Genomic DNA, 18,129 nt, shown 5'->3' on the forward strand with positions numbered 1-18,129 from the left:
TCTGGGTGCGTGTGTTTTAACCCCTTCCTCCCTGATGCTGCCAATCAGAACTTTAATTGGCAGCATCTTGGAGGGAGGGGTAAAAATACACACCACCATAAAAGACTCTGAAGAAACGCCCAGTTGAACTACAAGCAGAGATTTCACATGAAAAAGGAAAATGGGAAATCCACCGGCACATCCAACAGAAAATGATTAAAATTTCTCTTTATTGGAAAAAAAAACTTAAAACATGCTAAAAATGAAATCTCAGAAACCTGACGCGTTTCTGGTGTATACAACACCCTTATTCATAGGACGACTAAGGCAACACAAAGAAAATGTTATGCTGAAAAAAAACTTAAAATAAAGTCAGAATTGCTGTTTGTTTGTTCACTTTATCTCCTCACCTCAACCAAAAAAAAATGCTAAATTACAAAGTGATCAAAAAGCCCTATATACCTCAAAATGGTACCAATAAAAACTACTCTTAGTAGTGCAAGGCAAAAAAAGACCCAAATTCTCTGCATATACCATAAATGTCAGAGATGGGACAACCCCTTTAAAGAGCAACAGTTGTTTTGGTTTATATATACTGTATGTATGTATATGTAGTGCCGGCGTCCCTGCCCTCTGCTAGGCAGGGACGCTGTTCCCCTCACCTCTCTGCTCCGTGCCCGGCGTCCTCCTCCCACTCTGCTGGCAGCGCGCGCTCCTTCCCGACCACTGTGCTTAGGGCGCGCGCTCTCCCTCCCTCTTAAAGGGGCCGCGCGCGCCGTCCTAAGGAGTCCCCGGCCAATGGCCGGAGGACTTCACCATATATAAGGCACCTCCTCCAAAATGGAGGTGCCCGAGCAATGTTGTTGCACTGTTCACTACTCTGCTTCAGCCCTCAGGTCCCGTTGCCAGTTACCTGCCAGATACCTGCCAGATTCCTGCCAGCTTGCTGTCTTATTCCTGCCTGATATTCTGCTACCTGCCTGCTAGCCTGAGGTCCGACGGTCTGCCTTACAACTCCTGTCAGTCTATCTAAGGACCAGCTTGCCCGCTCACCTGGGAGCGCACATCAACTACCTGCCTGCTTGCCTGAGGTCCGACGGTCTGCCTTCCAACTCTTGTCAGTCTGTCTATGGACCAGCTTGCCCGCTCACCTGGGAGCGCACATCTGCTACCTGCCTGCTAGCCTACCTGGAGGCTCCGCCGTCACGTGCTGTGACCACCTGCCTGTCCAGTGACTCCTGCCCGCTCACCTGGGAGCGCTCATCTGCTGCCTGTCTGCTAGCCTACCTGGAGGCTCTGCCGTCACGTGCTGTGACCACCCGCCTGTCCAGAGACTTCTGCCCGCTCACCTGGGAGCGCTCATCTGCCGCCTGTCTGTTGGTCTTCCTGGAGGCTCCGCCGTCACATGCTGTGACCACCCGTTTATCCAGAGACTCTCGCCTGCTCACCTGGGAGCTCACGTCTACCATCAGCCGCCACAGGTCGTACCAACGCTTTACCCAGAGACTGCCCCGGTCACTTGCCGTGACCATCTGCCCGTTCACCCAGAGACTGCCCCGGTCACTTGCCGTGACCATCTGCCCGTTCATCCAGAGACTGCCCCGGTCACTTGCCGTGACCTCCTGCCCGTTCTTCCAGAGACTGTCCCGGTCACCTGCTGTGACTGCCCGCCTGGTCGCCACCCGCTCCCTTACAAGGACCGCCCCCTTGTATAGTAGCTCAGAGGTTCCGCCTCCCAGACCCGTTACAGTTTGCTCGGGCCATGGAACCCGGTGGCACCCAAGCTCCCTCGCTCTCGGACCTGTGTCATGAACTGTCCCGTCAGAGGTCCCAACAGGAGTCCATCCTGGGTCACCTGCGGAATGTCAATTCTCGCCTGGACACTCTGACTGCTCCGCCAGCAACCTCCGCCAGTGCCATGACTCGCAATCCGGCAGCTCCGCTGCCCACTAATACCATGGTATCCTACCCCGGACCCCGGCTTTCTGCACCTCCTCGCTTCGGAGGCGACTCCGCCCAGGCTCGGGGCTTCATAAATCAGTGCACCCTGCACTTTGAACTCCTGTCCCACCAGTTTAACTCCGACCAGGCCAAAATTGCCTTCATCATGTCCCATCTCACCGGGGAGGCCCTGGCCTGGCTAAATCCTCTATGGGAGAGAGGAGACCCCCTGGTGTCCGACTTGCCTGCCTTTCTCACGGCTTTCCGGAAAGTCTTCGACGAACCCGGACTGAAGACCTCATCCGCATCATCACTGCTACGCCTCCGTCAGGGAAGTCTCACCGTGGGCCAATATGCCATACGGTTCCGTACCCTTGCCTCGGAGCTGGCCTGGGATAACGACGCTCTGGTATCCGTCTTCTGGGAGGGTCTGTCCGGCCGTATTAAAGATGAACTTGCCGGTCGGGACATTCCTACCACTCTCGATGACCTAATAACTCTTGCCACCCGGATTGACCTACGGTTCCAGGAGCGTGCCAAAGAGGTCACCCGTGAGAGGAGGTTTCCACGTCTAGCTCCTACTTTTCAGAAACCCGTCACTCCCTCCGTCTCTCCCTAGGTACACTCTCCTGAGCCTATGCAGGTCGACCAGACCAAGATGGTCAAAACCCGTCAGGACTTACGCCGTGCCGAGGGGAGCTGCTTCTACTGTGGCAGTAAGGAGCACCGGATCCGTGCCTGCCCGGAGAGGTCGGGAAACGCCTGTTTCTAGGTTCGCTCAGAGAGGTCGACCTAGACAAGAATAAATCCTCTCCATCTCTGCTGCTGTCAGTCTCAATCGTCTGCGGGGAGAACCGTTATTTCGAACTAGCCCAACTTGACTCTGGAGCAGCCGGGAATCTTATTTCACAGTCCCTGGTAGAGAAATACCGCATCCCCACCAAACCTCTGGCTGTACCCTTGACTGTTGCTGCCGTGGATGGGGGTCTCTTACCACGCCCCATCCAACTCATCACCGAATCCATTACTCTGCAGGTGGGAATGCTGCATTCTGAGAGTATCTCCTTTCATGTTCTGCCTGGACTCTCTCACGCCCTCTTGCTAGGTCTACCTTGGCTCCAGAGACATGCACCCGTGCTTGACTGGCAGACCGGAGAAGTCCTTCGCTGGGGACAGGACTGCCATAAGACCTGTCTGGTTCCCGTCCATCCCGTCCGTCCTTCTCCTACCCCAGCTAATCTACCTGGACTTCCGATTCCTTATTGGTCTTATGCTGATGTCTTTAATAAAAAGGAGGCAGAGACACTACCCCCTCATAGACCATACGACTGCCCTATCGACCTGTTACCCGGTACTACTCCTCCCCGTGGGCGTATTTATCCATTATCCGCTGCTGAGACCCGGTCGATGTCCGAATATATTGAGGAGAATCTGGCCAGGGGATTCATCCGGAAATCTACCTCCCCGGCGGGAGCAGGCTTCTTTTTCGTCAAAAAGAAGGACGGCTCTCTCCGTCCCTGTATAGACTATAGAGGCCTTAACCAGATCACGGTGAAGAATAAGTACCCCCTTCCGCTCATTCCGGAGTTATTTGATCGTCTGAGGGGGGCTAGAATCTTCACCAAACTGGACCTCCGTGGGGCGTACAACCTGGTTCGTATCCGTCAGGGGGATGAATGGAAGATGACATTCAACACCCGGGACGGCCACTATGAATATCTGGTAATGCCCTTTGGTCTCTGTAACGCTCCTGCCGTCTTTCAAGAGTTGGTCAATGACATCTTCCGGGACCTTCTCTACTCCTGCGTAGTGGTGTACCTGGACGACATCTTGGTCTTCTCTCCGGATCTCCAGACTCACCGGAGGGACGTTCGTCAGGTCCTGCTCAGGCTCAGGCAGAATCACCTCTTCGCTAAATACGAGAAGTGCCTCTTTGAGCAGACCTCGCTTCCGTTTTTGGGCTACATTATTTCTCAGACCGGCCTACGAATGGATCCAGAGAAACTGTCTGCCATCGAGAAATGGCCTCGACCGGAGGGGTTGAAGGCCATTCAGCGGTTCCTGGGCTTCGCCAACTACTACCGCCTCTTCATACCGCACTTCTCTTCCCGGACTGCCCCAATTTCCGCGCTCACCCGTAAGGGTACTAATCCCAAAGAGTGGCCGCCCGAAGCAGAGGAGGCCTTTCTTTCCTTAAAACAGGCCTTCTCTTCCGCCCCGGTGCTGCATCGCCCGGACGGCAACAAGCAGTTCTTCCTGGAAGTTGACGCCTCCTCCTGTGGAGCCGGAGCGGTACTTACTCAAAAATCATCTTCCGGGAGGATGGTAACTTGCGGCTTCTTCTCTAAACTCTTCTCCTCCTCAGAGCGCAATTATTCCATAGGAGACCGAGAGTTATTGGCCATCAAACTGGCATTGGAGGAGTGGCGTTACCTGCTCGAGGGGGCTCTTCACCCGGTAATAATTTACACTGACCACAAGAACTTGGCTTACCTCCAGCATGCCCAGAGACTTAACCCGCGCCAAGCCCGGTGGTCCTTGTTTTTTGCTCGCTTTGATTTTGTTCTTCATTTTCGCCCGGCTGACAAAAACGTCAAGGCGGACGCCTTGTCTCGATCCTTTCTGGTGTCTGATCTCGAGGAAGATCCGAAACACATCATCGATCCCACCAGAGTAATGCAGGTGGCTCCCGTGAGTCTAAATCGTCTCCCTCCCGGAAAGACGTTCGTATCAGTACCTGATCGGGAGAAGATCCTTCACTGGGGTCACTCGTCTAAACTGGCTGGCCACGCCGGTCAGAAAAAGACCCTCCAGCTTATTACCCGGCACTACTGGTGGCCTACCCTGCACAAGGACGTAATAGACTTTGTTTCTGCCGGTGTGTCCTGCGCCCGCAACAAGGTTCCGAGACATCTGCCAGCCGGTCGCCTCCTTCCGCTTTCTGTACCTGCTGCCCCCTGGCAGCATATAGCAATGGACTTTATAACTGACCTCCCAGTCTCTGCCGGTTGTACGGTCATTTGGGTGGTCGCTGACCGCTTCTCCAAGATGGCTCATTTCGTTCCCCTGCCAGGCCTCCCGTCTGCACCCGAGCTAGCTAAAGACTTTATTCGTCACATCTTTCGTCTTCATGTCCTGCCCCTCCACATCGTGTCGGATCGTGGGGTACAGTTCACCTCACGCTTCTGGAGAGCCACTTGTAAACTGCTAGACGTCACCCTGGACTTCTCTTCCGCTTACCACCCACAGTCCAATGATCAAGTGGAGCGGATCAATCAGAACCTGACCAGTTACCTCCGGCACTTCGTTAATGCCCATCATTCAGACTGGGTGGATCTCCTACCATGGGCCGAGTTCTCTTATAACAATCACGAGAGCGAATCCTCCTCCAAATCCCCGTTTTTTGTAGTCTTCGGTCAGCATCCTCGGATTCCTTTTCCTGTCTCCACCTCTGTGGACAACCCGGCTGCGGAATCTCTAGTTAGCAAATTTTCCTCCATTTGGGAGAGTACCCGATCCGCACTCCTTCAGTCGTCCGAACGGATGAAAAGACACGCTGACAAAAAACGCCTGGATCCTCCACAATTTCGTCCTGGAGATAAAGTCTGGCTCTCATCTAAATATGTCCGACTCAAGATACCTTCTTACAAGTTAGGGCCTCGGTTCATCGGTCCTCTGGAGGTCATCAGTCAGATCAACCCGGTGGCCTATAAATTGAAACTCCCGGCCAACTTACGGATCCCTAACTCCTTCCATGTATCTCTCCTCAAACCTGTGGTACTTAACTCTTTTTCCAAGTCTACAGGTACGCCTCCTGCTCCGGTTTCTGCTGAGGACGAGTTTGAGGTAGAGAACATTCTTGCCACCAAAAGGGTAAGAGGAAAGACCTTTTTTCTAGTAGATTGGAAGGGGTTTGGTCCTGAGGAGAGAACGTGGGAGCCCCGGGAGAACATCCATGCCCCGCTCATCCTTGCTAAATTTCTGTCTGGCCTAAAAAAGGGGGGGCCTAAAGGGGGGGGTACTGTAGTGCCGGCGTCCCTGCCCTCTGCTAGGCAGGGACGCTGTTCCCCTCACCTCTCTGCTCCGTGCCCGGCGTCCTCCTCCCGCTCTGCTGGCAGCGCGCGCTCCTTCCCGGCCACTGTGCTTAGGGCGCGCGCTCTCCCTCCCTCTTAAAGGGGCCGCGCGCGCCGTCCTAAGGAGTCCCCGGCCAATGGCCGGAGGACTTCACCATATATAAGGCACCTCCTCCAAAATGGAGGTGCCCGAGCAATGTTGTTGCACTGTTCACTACTCTGCTTCAGCCCTCAGGTCCCGTTGCCAGTTACCTGCCAGATACCTGCCAGATTCCTGCCAGCTTGCTGTCTTATTCCTGCCTGATATTCTGCTACCTGCCTGCTAGCCTGAGGTCCGACGGTCTGCCTTACAACTCCTGTCAGTCTGTCTAAGGACCAGCTTGCCCGCTCACCTGGGAGCGCACATCAACTACCTGCCTGCTTGCCTGAGGTCCGACGGTCTGCCTTCCAACTCTTGTCAGTCTGTCTATGGACCAGCTTGCCCGCTCACCTGGGAGCGCACATCTGCTACCTGCCTGCTAACCTACCTGGAGGCTCCGCCGTCACGTGCTGTGACCACCTGCCTGTCCAGTGACTCCTGCCCGCTCACCTGGGAGCGCTCATCTGCTGCCTGTCTGCTAGCCTACCTGGAGGCTCTGCCGTCACGTGCTGTGACCACCCGCCTGTCCAGAGACTTCTGCCCGCTCACCTGGGAGCGCTCATCTGCCGCCTGTCTGTTGGTCTTCCTGGAGGCTCCGCCGTCACATGCTGTGACCACCCGTTTATCCAGAGACTCTCGCCTGCTCACCTGGGAGCTCACGTCTACCATCAGCCGCCACAGGTCGTACCAACGCTTTACCCAGAGACTGCCCCGGTCACTTGCCGTGACCATCTGCCCGTTCACCCAGAGACTGCCCCGGTCACTTGCCGTGACCATCTGCCCGTTCATCCAGAGACTGCCCCGGTCACTTGCCGTGACCTCCTGCCCGTTCTTCCAGAGACTGTCCCGGTCACCTGCTGTGACTGCCCGCCTGGTCGCCACCCACTCCCTTACAAGGACCGCCCCCTTGTATAGTAGCTCAGAGGTTCCGCCTCCCAGACCCGTTACAGTATATATATATATATATATATATATATATATATATATATATATATATACAGTACAGACCAAAAGTTTGGACACACCTTCTCATTTAAAGATTTTTCTGTATTTTTATGACTATGAAAATTGTACATTCACACTGAAGGCATCAAAACAATGAATTAACACATGTGGAATTATATACTTAACAAAAAAGTGTGAAACAACTGAAAATATGTCTTATATTCTAGGTTCTTCAAAGTAGCCACCTTTTGTTTTGATGACTGCTTTGCATACTCTTGGTCACCGGAAATGGTCTTCCAATAATCTTGAAGGAGTTCCCAGAGATGCTTAGCACTTGTTGGCCCTTTTGCCTTCACTCTGCGGTCCAGGTCACCCCAAACCATCTCGATTGGGTTCAGTACTGGTGACTGTGGAGGCCAGGTCATCTGGCGTAGCACCCCATCACTCTCTTTCTTGGTCAAACAGCCCTTACACAGACTGGAGGTGTGTTTGGGGTCATTGTCCTGTTGAAAAATAAATGATGATCCCCCACACCATCACACCTCCTCCTCCATGCTTCACGGTGGGAACCAGGCATGTAGAGTCCATCCGTTCACCTTTTCTGCGTCGCACAAAGACACGGTGGTTGAACCAAAGATCTCAAATTTGGACTCATCAGACTAAAGTACAGATTTCCACTGGTCTAATGTCCATTCCTTGTGTTCTTTAGCCCAAACAAGTCTCTTCTGCTTGTTGCCTGTCCTTAGCAGTGCTTTCCTAGAAGCTATTTTACCATGAAGGCCTTCTGCACAAAGTCTCCTCTTAACAGTTGTTGTAGAGATGTGTCTGCTGCTAGAACTCTGTGTGGCATTGACCTGGTCTCTAATCTGAGCAGCTGTTAACCTGCGATTTCTGAGGGTGGTGACTCGGATAAACTTATCCTCAGAAGCAGAGGTGACTCTTGGTCTTCCTTTCCTGGGGCGGTCCTCATGTGAGCCAGTTTCTTTGTAGCGCTTGATGGTTTTTGCAACTGCACCTGGGGACACTTTCAAAGTTTGCCCAATTTTTCGCACTGACTGACCTACATTTCTTAAAGTAATGATGGCCACTCGTTTTTATTTACTTAGCTGCTTTTTTCTTGCCATAATACAAATTCTAACAGTCTATTCAGTAGGACTATCAGCTGTGTGTCCACCTGAATTCTGCACAACACAACTGATCATCCCAACCCCATTTATAAGGCAAGAAATCCCACTTATTAAACCTGACAGGGCACACCTGTGAAGTGAAAACCATTTCCGGTGACTACCTCTTGAAGCTCATCAAGAGAATGCCAAGAGTGTGCAAAGCAGTCATCAAAGCAAAAGGTGGCTACTTTGAAGAACCTAGAATATAACACATATTTTCAGTTGTTTCACACTTTTTTTGTTAAGTATATAATTCCACATGTGTTAATTCATAGTTTTGATGCCTTCAGTGTGAATGTACAATTTTCATAGTCATAAAAATACAGAAAAATCTTTAAATGAGAAGGTGTGTCCAAACTTTTGGTCTGTACTGTATATATATATATATATATATATATCAGATAAATCTGCTCAATATTCTCAATTTTGGGGTAAAATTTGTCTTCAATGAATACAGATTTTCACATTACTGAGACAGGAGATGACAGTTTCTGCAATTTCAGGAGAACTTGTAGCAGAATGCCTGTCTCTGCCTCTAGCTCTTCCTCTCTCCATAGAATCTTATAAGCACTAACTGTCATCTCCTATCTCAGTAATGGGGAAATCTGTCTTCTCTGAACATCGATTTTACCTGGGAATAGAGAGAGATGAATCCAGGAAGTGAAATTAAAACAACGCATGCCATTACAGAAGTGTTTTAAATTGCCCCCCATGAGCTTTTCAGGCCTATCAGCAAAATACAGGTTGCCATCTTTAAGCTGTCATTGTACAGGTAGCAAAAACAGGGATTGAAATTTTGAAGTCTTTTAATTAATTTGTCAGCGCATCGAAATTCATCTTCCAGGACTTCTTCGTTAATCATCCCTAAAGCTAAATTCAGAATTCTAGCATTAATAGAGAGCAGTGCATTGTGGGGCGCCAGATAACAGTTATATATTCAGAACTGGGGTCACCTAAATGGCAGAAAGCGGAAATTGCTTCCAAGGACAACAAGCTGATGTGTTAACATAAAGTTCCTAAAGATGTGTTAAAGTCGGCAAGCCACTAATTTTGTTGTTGAAAGTAGAAAAAAGGTGAAAAAATTAAAAGTTGAGTTTTTCTGTTACACAGTTCAAAATTCTTTGATTAATTCCACAGAATAGCGATAGATGATGAAATCCTGTCTTCTTGGATAGTGGATGACTTACTCTCTTACCACCAGGGGGAGCTTATGAGCTCACCGAAGACATATTTATGACAGCTGGGTAAAAATCTCCTCCTAGTGATTGCTGCAGGGGGGATGATATTGCAGCATCAACTACCGCCACTGATAACTGGATTTAAGCAATTGGATCACCCATTGGCAGCTGATTGCCAGAGTACCTACCATAGGGGAAACAGCTATCCAAGTGATACTATTCCTTTAAATGGCATTAGAGTCTATGTACTTGAACTTTGGCTATGTAATTTCCCTAGCCATCAATAAAGTGTATCATATTGTATCGTAATTTTTCTTTGACGTGGAAAATATTTTTTTTACATTTGTTAGTGGTTAAGAAAAAGGCACTAAGGTTCAGTTTGCAATCGTCATTCTTTCATTAATTTTCAGACCCCCCTGATGTGCAGCTTGCAGCCTGATCCAAGTTGCAGATTTTTCTTTTGAGGGAGTTTTCCTTCCAGTAATAAAGGTTGGATGTGAGCTCTATGCGTAGCCAGGGTGTTACTGTTTTCACATACTTGCACCAATACCATACTTATTACTTTTCTATGGATTTCCTCCCTGTTTATAGCTTGTTTTCTCTTTCCTGCTGAGATACTTTCGCTCCTCTCTACTTCAGATTTGCATCTCCCCTTCCCTCCTGCTATCTCTAACTCTGAGAGAATGGGAGCAGAGTAAAGAGCTGTCAGGAGCAGGAGCTTTAACAGATTTGTAACATTTTTGCCGATCACTTAGCTAGATAAAGGACTCACACACTCTGCAGTAGCAAAATGGAAGAAAAATTTGAAATTAAATGATTTAGAAAATTGCTTATCTTGGCATTTGGGAAGCAAATATACAATTAAAAAAATACTGTGCGAAGGTGTATATAGCCTTATAGAGGACCTTTCACCATTTATAGCATGGTAAACTGGCCACATCATGGAATACTGGCTGCAGAGCAGAATAAAACATATTTTTTAATTTTTAATTTCTCATCTCCATTGCAAGGATATTAGCTTGCAATGTTTAGATTTTCATTTTTCCCTAAAACGATGGGTGCTTTGCTAGAGATTTTTCACTTGGGAATTTACTTTTTCCCCAGTATGACATTGCCCGAACATAAGCAAAAGGCATCCTGCAGGGGAAAAAAATAACATGGTTCCAGAAAATGTCAGACCTGGTTTTCTCTGTGTGATATGGTAAGACTTGTTCATTTTGAGGGTAGTCATACTGACTGTCTTTAACAAGACCTTAAGCAAATTAGTTAAAATGAATTGATAACAGCATAGATTGACAGTTTTACTCCCACTCCCCCCACACAGACTGCTGTGAAATGAGAACTGCAAGAGTTATTTGTAATGAGTCTGACACACAACTCTGATCTACTCCTTTTCCATGATTGTAATCACAGTAGATATCAGTGGAGAGAGCAGAGCTTTGTGTCATTACAAACACCCGTTGCAGCTCTCCTTTCATGGCATTGTCAGTGTGAGGGAAGGGGGAGTAGAGTAAAGCTAACAGCACCGTGAGATGAAAGCTGCAATAGATATTTATAATGACATACAGCTCTGCTCTTCTCTGCCTGGACAGAAATTGCCAGTACTTAGATCTATGTAACCTGGTTAGACATGACGCTGCATGTTTCTTTTAAATGGAATCTGTCAGAAGTTTTTTGCTATGTAATCTGTGGGCAGCATGATGTAGCGACAGAGATCCTTATTCCAGTGATGTGTCACTTACTGGGCTGTGTTTACTGTTTCAATAAAATCAGTGTTTTATCAGCAGGAGATTATCACTAGAGAACTAGGTCTCACGTGCCTACTAGTCAACTGCTCTGTGTAACCCCGCCCACACCACTGATTGGCAGATTTCTGTGTACACTCTGCATAGGCAGAAAGCTACCTATTAATGATGTGGGTGGGGTTATATGCAACTCAGCATTCCGAGCTCTGCTAGATCTGCAGCAGAGAAAACTGTGATTCTATCACAATTGCTGCATCTAGTTAACTAAGTGACACATCGCTGGAATCAGGGTCTCTCATTCTTAGCAGAGGTGTAGCTAGAGGTTCAGCACAGAGGGATAAAATACATCTGAGTGGGCCCCTAACCAAGTAACCATGTTTACAACTAAAATGTAATAACTCCCCCTGATTTCTTGCACATATAGTTATATTGCCCCCTGAATGGAGTAGGGAGACCATGGCTCCCTGGTCTGCGGCAGGGGCTTTACTCTATCAGCATGTTATAGCACTCTTTAAAAGGACCTATCACTTGCCAAAAATATGTAAATGCAGCAGTTCTCCTTATTCCGACCAATGTTTTTTTTGTGTGTCCCCACACACTATAGTGACCATCACTAGCACTTCAAACAGTATAATGGCCCCCACACAACCCTCCATACAGTATAATGGAAGCACTTCAAATAGCATGATGGCCTCCACATAGCACTCCAAATAGTATGATGGCCCCTAAATAGCACTTCAAATAGCATGATGCCTCCTACCTAGCATTCCAAATAGTTTGATGGCCCACACATAGCCCTCCAAAATGGTATGATGGCCCCACAAATAGCCCTCCACATCGTATGATAGCCCCATAAATAGCCCCCCACATATTATGATGGCCCCATAAATAGCCCCCCACATAGCATCATGGCCACATAAATAGCCCTCCACATAGTATGATGGCCCCATAAATAGCCCCCCACATAGTATTATGGCCTCATAAATAGCCCTCCACATGGTATGATGGCCCCATAAATAGTCTTACACATAGTATGATAGCCCCACAAATAGTTCTCCAAATAGTATGATGGCCCCATAAATAGCCCCCCACATAGCATCATGGCCACATAAATAGCCCTCCACATAGTATGATGGCCCCATAAATAGCCCTCCACATAGTATGATGGCCCCACAAATATCCCTCCCCATAGTATGATGGCCCCCACAAATAGTCCTCCACATGGTATAAAGGCCCCATAACTAGCCCTCCACATAGTATGTTGGCCCCATAAATAGCCCCCCACATAGTATGATGGCCCCATAAATAGCCCCCCACATAGAATAATGGTCCCATAAATAACCCTCCACATAGTATGTTGACCCCATAAATAGCCCCCCACATAGTATCATGGCCCCATAAATAGCCCCCCACATAGTATGATGGCCCCATAAATAGCTCCCCACATAGTATGATAGCCCCATAAATAGCCCCCCACATAGTATGATGGCCCATAAATAGCCCCTCACATAGTATGATGGCCCCGTAAATAGCCCCCCACATAGTATGATGGCCACATAAATAGCCCTCCACATAGTATAATGGTCCCATAAATAGCCCCCCAAATAGTATGATGGCCCCGTAAATAGCCCCCCACATAGTATGATGGCCACATAAATAGCCCTCCACATAGTATAATGGTCCCATAAATAGCCCCCCACATAGTATGATGGCCCCATAAATAGCTCCCCACATAGTATGATGGCCACATAAATAGCCCCCCACATAGTATGATGGCCCCATAAATAGCCCCTCATATAGTATGATGGCCCCATATATAGCCCCCCACATAGTATGATGGCCACATAAATAGCCCCCCCACATAGTATGATGGACACATAAATAGCCCCCCACATAGTATGATGGCCACATAAATAGCCCTCCACATAGTGTGATGGCCCCATAAATAGTCCTTCATGTAGTATGATGACCCACAAATACCTTCCACACAGTATGATGGCCAGGGCCGGCTCCAGGTTTTTGTGGGCCCTGGGTTGAAAGAGTCTCAGTGGGCCCCTTTAACACATACCACGATTCATGATGCACAGAAACGGCAGAGAAATATATATATATATATATAATACAATGCCAAAGATTTCACTTATTACATTACTTGAGCGATATCTGTAGTAAATTCTACAATAGCTAAGAAACCGGCGAATCCTTGCAGCGCACAGTGCAGACCAGACAGTATAGTCCTCCATACAGTATTATGCGCACCACATAGTCCTCTATACAGTATTATGGGCACCACATAGTCCTCCATACAGTATCATGGGCACCAAATCATGCTCCATACAGAATACTGGCCCTCATATAACTCTCAATTCAGGATACTGGCCCCCATATAACGCTCCATACAGGATACTGGCCCCCTTATAATGCTCCATACAGGAAACTGGCGCCCATATAATGCCCCATGCAGGCTGTGCCCCCCCCACATAATGCCCCATGCAGGCTGTGCCCCCCAACATAATGCCCCATGCAGGATGTCACTTCCCCCCCATATAATGCCCCATGCAGGATGTCACTTCCCCCCCATATAATGCCCCATGCTGGATGTCTTCTACCCCCCCATATAATGCCCAATGCAGGATGTCACTCCCCCCCCATATAATTTCCCATGCAGGATGTCACTCCCCCCCATATAATGCCCCATGCAGGATGTCACCCCCCATCATATAATGCCCCATAAAGAAAAAAAAAATCAAATACTCACCTCACTTCTCACTTGCTGCCGCTGCTCCGGACTCATCACCCGCGCCGGCGTCTTCCCGCTTGGCGCTGTGACGGCTCACAGGTGGAAAGACGTCACCACACCCTCTGACCTGAGACGTCACAGTCAGAGGACGCAGAAGACATCAGACCTGCTGCGGAGGCATGGGGAGAAGTAAGTATTGTGCCGCCGGCTGCCGTGGCCCTGAGCAAGCAAGGGGGGCAGGCGCTGGCACCGACACCTCACCGCTCACGGGTCTCATAGCGCGCAGGGGTGCCCCCCCGCTTGCTCAGAGCCCGGCACTTGCTGGGGTGCGCCAGGTGCTGGCGCTGGGCCTGATGATGGCCACCACAAAGTACTAATTGATTAAAAAAATAAATTGCGTGGCCTGCCGTTATTAGCAGTACACCACTGGAGGGGGAAGATACTTAAGTTTTTTTTGTTTTTTTTTAAAGTTCAAAAAATGTTCCAAAAGGCACCCAGGCATCTTCCGGGCATCTTTTCAGCCTTCTCTTTGACTTTTATTATAAAGTATAGAGCATCTTCTGAACAGAAATAGCGTCCGCTCATTTCTTTTAGCCTTAGCTTGGCGTTTTGAAACCTGCAATGGTTAAAAGATGCTTAAAAAAGACAAAAAACATGAAGAGCAAGTTGTTTTTACAATGAAATACATATGTTCATTCTTTTGAGCTTTTCCTTAATGCTTTTTTGTAACATCCCTGACGGCGTGCTTGCATGGCTTACCATCTCCCACCATGCAAGACCGCAATCTTACCTTTCAGGCCAGGCTGCACACTTTTGCTCCAGTACCTGCTGTTTGTATGTCTCTTGTCTGCTGGCTTAGGGCGTCGGCGCTGTTGCTTTCTGATTCTTAAAGCTACAGTGTGCGCAGTTCTAATGCTTCCCTAGCCTATTGCTGTGAGTCGCTGGATACTTAAACCCCCTCCACCCTGTAGGAGGGGCCTGAACAACACTTTCACTCAGTTTGTCATTTGCAACTGAGGTGCCAGGGCCTGTCCTGACTCTAGTCTGTCCGCCACCCTGGGGGCTGAGTACCCAGGGCCTCTACCTGTATCTCTGACTTCTAGTCTGTTTCCGCCTCCCTGGGGGCTGAGTTCCCAGGCTCGTTCCGGTATCTTGTTCCCAGTTCAGTTCCTGTCTGAATAGTGTCCTAGCCCGTTACTTGTTTCTCTTTATGTCCTTACCTTTCCTTTGCCTGCAGTGTCTGAAAGCGCACCTAACTCCAACTTGTTGTCTCTGTACTTCTGTTTGTGAGTTTTGTGTCCACTCGCTACTTCATTGTAAGTACTTTGTGTGTATCTGGTTCTGCTTGTCCCCTTTCCCTGCCTCCGTATCTACCTCCTGTGTTCTAACCATCTTCCTGTATTTTCCAGTCTGTTCCATGTGAACAGAGCCCTGTCCTGTCTGCCTTCACCTTCTGCTCTGTTCTGCTCTGCTTGTTCACCGCTCCGGCGGTTCCACTCTGCTCCGCTAGTTTACCGCACCTGCGGTTCTGCTGCGCTCTGCTTGCTCACCGCACCTGCAGTTTTGCTCCACTCTGCTTGTTCACCGCACCTGCGGTTTTGCTCCGCTCTGCTTGTTCACCGCACCTGCGGTTTTGCTCCGCTCTGCTTGCTCACCGCACCTGCGGTTTTGCTCTGCTCTACTTGTTCACCGCACCTGCGGTTTTGCTTCGCTCTGCTTGCTCACCGCACCTGCGGTTTTGCTCCGCTCTGCTTGTTCACCGCACCTGCGGTTTTGCTCCGCTCTGCTTGCTCACCGCACCTGCGGTTTTGCTCCGCTCTGCTTGTTCAGCTCTCCTGCGGTTTTGCTCTGCTATTCCACCGCACCTGCGGCTCTGTTCTTGTATCCCAGTCTGTACTGGTCCCTATCCAGCCTGCGTTCATACCTGCCAGTATCTGCCTGTCTGCATTCCAGCCGTGCCTGTCAGCCCCTGCCTGTCTGCATACCAGCCGCGCCTGCCAGTACCCACCTGCCTACATACCAGCCGTGCCTGCTAAGTACCCACCTGTCGTCATACCAGCCGTGCCTGCCAGTACCCACCTGTCTGCATACCAGATAACCTGCCTGTTCCTACATTCCCCGGTGTGGGTCAACAGCTATGACCGGGGTCTGACCTGGAGTAGCACCTGGTCCCTCTGCTCGGTTCCTCCCTGGTTCACGGAGTCGACTGAGCCGCCGTGCGACCTTGGTCGGACCGGGTTGATAATTAGTTATGCCCCTCCAGGTACTCCTCGGTTCAGGATACAGTGGGATCACTAATCACGGTCACGCCAGTCAGTCCGGGTGCGAGCGTAACATTTTTCAGGCGGTTTTCGGAGCAGACCTGCTCTAAATCTGTCTGAATAAATCAGTGTGTAACTGTAAGGTGCCAAGGGCGATAGCCGTGGGAGAGCTGCTGCTTTTCCACATCTGGCACCTGGCACTTTACGAAGTGTCCCAGTCCATATGTAGTGTGCTGTGAAGCTTGCTTTGCACTCACTTGTAGGCCGGAGGCCTCCGCTGCATCCACATTCTTAGGTCGATGATCAGCAGCACACACATAAGGGTTCATGAAAACAAGTTCAACTTTACTGGACAGCTCAAGATCAACAGTCTTTAACATGCAGTTTTGGACAGAGAACCCTCCAGTTCCAGTTTCATCAACACAGTACATTTCAAGCCTCTGCTTACCTCCAGCTTGGATTATTCCTATCCTTGATCCTCTCGTCAGCCCCAGGAATTTCCCGCCAGCATCACAGCATTCCCAAGATCCGCTACATTTCCCTCACGTGTTTCCCCATCCGGCATCCTTTGTATGAAAGGGAATAAGGAACACTTCCCAGTGTCTAGTTCGGGCCATAGGCCTTGGATGTTACCGGAATTTCCACAGGAAATCTGGTACGACCTCATGCTGCCAGAATATGTACTCCACGTGCCTCCAGCCCACTGCAGCTTGAACCTGAACTTCACACAAACATCACACTAACTCAGAATGACTAAAGCAGGAAATGCTTCCCCTTTTTGCTTGACCTTCCTTCCTCCCCCCATGATGGCTAGTCCCAAACATTTAACTGTATCATATACTGTACACTAACTAACCATTAAACCATGTTCTATATGACTCGCCCAGGGTGATGGGAACGACTCGGTACCCGGGCCTTTGGCCTGACCTTGGGGATGTCGCGGTGGTCGGCTCCCGGGCCCGTACTCTGGGGTCAGCTTTTAAAAAGGGATTGGTTTGTTTATTAGTTTTATGAAAGTTCGTGACGCCACCTGTGGCTTCTGGTGAGAATCACCAGCGCTGCACAGTCCACTGAAGCCGATGATAAGGCAGCTCGATGGTATAGCTCCCCACAGGTGGAGCTGGGCCTCAGGGCAGGGTACGGAAAAGGCGATGCAAGACAGGTGAGACCCAGCCGGGTCAGAGCAAGAACAGGGACAGACACGATAGTCACTTCAGTACCTTTTACTGATGGAAATTCAGGCACATCCCGGAGCAATGTAGGGTGAAGGGTGCATATCAGGATCCTCCCCAATGAGCAGGTGTAGGGCCTCCTGTTTCTTGCCTCTGCGTAGTAAGTTTCTGACCTGCCTGGAGCTAGGCCTAACTTTGTCTCTGTCCTGCGCTGGCTGACCTTGTGGTAGGGCCTTCTCTTGGAATACACGCTCCTCAGCTTGCGGGGCCTATGTGTTTCCCGGCTCTGTTACGTATCAGCCCTTTAGCGATCCTGGGACCTGTAGTTCTCCAGGGATTCCGATTATGCCTTACTGGGTCATAGAGATCCCGGTAAGCTCGGATCCGGTGTCCAGTAACTGCTTCGGGGTGAGCCAGTTAAGCTCCTCTGCCCCCTATGTACTAACTTCTCCACTCGCCTTCGGCCTACTCGGGCCCTCACTAGGCTATACACACTAACGGCAGCTTGCCGCGCTTCACCAATCTTATGGCGCCGGCACACCTAAAGCTCACTATTCTGAGCTACAACTCAACTGGGCTCAACTCTGCATTCAGACTTGTACTTGCTGAACTCTCCAGAGGAACTGCTGAATCACTGAGCTCCACTGCAGACTGACCTGTTTCTGTGTCTCACTCTGCAGGAACTGAACTGCCTGGCTCCACCTTCCCTTTTTATATCCCTAACGGGCTCCCTCTGCTGGTCTGAGGTGGAAGGTGGAGATGTGTGAATGTTTATGGGGGCCTCTTGTGG

The sequence above is a fragment of the Phyllobates terribilis genome, unplaced genomic scaffold (genome assembly GCF_046119375.1).
Source record: "Phyllobates terribilis strain yellow unplaced genomic scaffold, ASM4611937v1 Scaffold_9__5_contigs__length_417890890, whole genome shotgun sequence".
Lineage (NCBI taxonomy): Eukaryota > Metazoa > Chordata > Amphibia > Anura > Dendrobatidae > Phyllobates > Phyllobates terribilis.